The following is a 3,544-nucleotide window of genomic DNA, read 5'->3' as shown; positions in this document are numbered from 1 at the left end:
GAGGTATAGAGACCTACACATTGAAATAACAGTTAAATTGCTTAGTCGAAAAAAAAAGTTGTGTTTTCAAAATTATAGATTAAGGGGAATACAAACCTTTTAGTCAAATAAGGCAATGCATGTAAATTTTTCTTCCGAAGAAATAAGCTTCACGCTGCAGTGCACGCATGATACACCTAACAACACCTTATCAACGACAGATGAATAAATACTGTGCGTAACAATATCAAGAAAGATTACAGTGAACAAGCACATATGTATTGCATAAAGACGTACAGTTTCTTGCGTGGATAGCAATGATGATGCCACCTTGACCCTGACACTTCCACTTGGTATATAAAGCTTGGTTCGAGAGACCGGCATCACTTACCTCTTGAGCCATTCGACTCGCCACACCCTCCGCCGTCATGAAGATAGTAAGTCTGCAAAAGATATATGAACATGTTACACATTCACTTAGACAAATCAAGGAAATTTCGACAATTTCATTCGCACAGTAACTCTTCTGCTCGGTGTGCTTGGCTATGAGGCTGCCCCTGTGATCTATATTAACTGTTAGTAAGAGAATTCACGGAAGACTTTAAGACTGCTTAATCAACAAAATATTATTCTAATTTTTCAGTTTGCATTCGCCACACTTGTATCAGTCTGCTTGGCTGATAGACTGCCCAGTCACTTCGGCTATGCCTCTCCACAGCCTTCTTCAGCCTTCAGCCACAGGTCGCGACCTGCATCTCGCCCTTCCTTTTCCGCCCCAAGACCTGCTCCCCAGCCAACCTACTCCGCACCGAGGTCTGCTCCCGGCCCAGTAGTGCCCATCCTTGTGGACGACCGCGTCCACCCCGACGCCGGCGCTTACAGCTTCAACGTTGAGACCGGTGACGGCATCTCACGCCAGGAAAGTGGATCGCCTATTCCCGCCAAGGAGGGTCCCGTCACAGCCATGTCTGGATCCTACTCGTGAGTGTCGCTATTAATTATGTCAAAATTCGTTTGATAAGGGAGCACTACTGATATTTCTCACTATTCATTGCGAAACAACATAAATACAGCCAATCCATCTCTTTCAGCTTCACCCTCCCTGACGGACAACTGTTTGAGCTTCGCTTCGTAGCTGACGAGAACGGCTTCCAGCCTCAGTCGCCCTTCCTTCCCGTGGCGCCAGCCTTCCCTCATCCCATCCCCGCCCACGCCCTTAGGCAAATCGAGCGCGCCCGTCAAGGACCTTCTCAGGGATACAGCGCCCCTTCTCGCCCCTCTCGTCCTTCTAATTCCTATGGCTTTCCGCAGTAAAGCTTTTCAGTGGTAAAAGTGTCACGATAATGTTATATTATTTATAACGATTTAATACATTGTACAATGTTATTACATTTAACGAACTGTTTCTAATAAAATAGATGAAAAAAAGAAATCACTTGTCCTTCTGCTTAACCTACAAATCTGTATGTAAATGTTTGCATTTATTTTTCTTTATGGCACTGCTCAACGTGTTCTGCATTTCTCCCTCATTACCTACGTAATGTCGTAGTCAAACAAAAGCTTACTGTTTTTTATTATACTTTTATATAGATGTGTACTGATATGCTGATGTTCAACGATATCTACATTTCTTCATCCTTACTACGTTTTTTTTTTTTTTTTTTTTTTTTTCAAGTGCACTGTCCTACAAGGACGTTGGCGATCATGGATTTCCATGATTTTCTTGGCAATTTAGAGCGGTGGTTTGTCGTTGCCTTCCGCCAGGTGTTTTTATTGAGTCACCATCTCTATTTACCCGGTTCTGGGACCAGCACTGACTTGGGCTGGCTTGCCCACCCAGTGGCTAGGTAGGCAATCGAGGTGAAGTTCCTTACGTATTATCATAATAAAAGGTCACTGAAGCTAATTTTACTATGATTATTTACTTCCTGAATAACATCAGAAGCGTTTTTTTTCCTCTTTCGGTTTCCACCTTCAGGGGTCGCCACAACGGAATGATCCGCATCATAGTCTTGACTTGTTTTACGCCGAATGCCATCCTGCCGCAACCCTCCCAATGTTGTCCGGGATTGGGACTGGCATTGAGTTGCACTTGCTTGTGCTCCCAATGGCTGGGGGTTACCTGTAGGCAGTCGAGATGAAGTTCCTTGCCCAAGGGAACAACGCACCGGCCGGTGACTCGAACTCTCGAACTCAGATTGTCGGGGCAGTCTTTGAGTCCGTCGCTCTAACCACTCTGCTACCGCGGCCTCTTGTAACATCTCTACTTTACATTATTGCCATAAATATCGTAATTATTATCGTGATTATCATTATCATGAAAATCAATATTCACAATTATCATCATTAAATATTTGTATCCGGTAGATTGATTTAATTATGGCGAACACTAATTAAGTTAATGTGCTGATTAATCTACTTTATAATCCACTAATAATTCTTTAAAGCAGTGCTTTACATCATCGTGATCATCTTAAGCTATATGTTATGATTATGAATGTCATTCTTACTATCAGAATTATAACAGGCTTAGTGATTTATTGGTGTTGTAACTGATAAGATCTCTGTCATTATTGTTATCAACGTTATCCTTATTAATATCAACAGCATCAGTATCGCTTTGTTCCGAATCATCTTATTTCTGTTAATGCCACCATTATCATCGCCTTCACCGTTCTTCACCGTTCTATTAAAAGTATTAGCAATATTGCTCTTATCATTAGCATTGCTATAGCATTGTTATTATGATTATTGTCATCATTTTTATCGTCATAACTATTGTTACTATTAGTATCATTTTTATTGTTATTATTATTATTATTATCACTGTTGTTGTCGTTGGTTTTATTGTCACTTTATCATTATCATTATCATTGTTATTATTATTACCATAACTACTATTACTAATATCATTATTATCGTTATGATCACCATTGTTATTATCATTAGCAGTATTATTTTTATTATCATTACTGTTAATATTATTATTATTAATTATCATTATATTTATGATATATGCATTAATTATATGTATATTATATTATATATTGATATTATGCATGTATATTCATGCTTATTATATTATCATAATATCATTATTTATATTATTATGACATCTTGTTATTTATCATATACGTTACATTATTATCTAATTATTATCATGATTAATTATCATATAATCATTGTTTATTTTATATATTGCTTATATAATCACTAGCTATACACTATATTATAACTTATATAATATAGGAAAAATATGTATATTAATATACGTAATATTATTATGACTAATATGATTAATCATTACTAATGCATTATGTATTCTAGATGATCATATTGTATGTTTGATTGATAATAATATGAGAGATACAGTATATATAATAACATTAATATGTAATTATCATATATTACTATGAATATCATACTATAGTACATTATTAATTATAGATATTATATATATATTGTTATTGTGTATTGACAATTAATGATATAATATATATATATTTATATTAATATGGTAACATTATACTTATTATCACTTATTTATATCATATTTATTATATAT

General features: G+C 36.2%; 1 pseudogene; it reads left to right on the top strand.

Moving 5' to 3' along the window:
* Positions 1-407: 407 nt before the first annotated feature.
* On the top strand, positions 408-1,577 carry LOC119576659 (annotated as a pseudogene).
* The last annotated feature ends 1,967 nt before the right edge of the window (positions 1,578-3,544 follow it).

The sequence above is a fragment of the Penaeus monodon genome, chromosome 9, assembly GCF_015228065.2.
Source record: "Penaeus monodon isolate SGIC_2016 chromosome 9, NSTDA_Pmon_1, whole genome shotgun sequence".
NCBI lineage: Eukaryota > Metazoa > Arthropoda > Malacostraca > Decapoda > Penaeidae > Penaeus > Penaeus monodon.
This window is presented reverse-complemented; position numbering and strand designations above follow the sequence as displayed.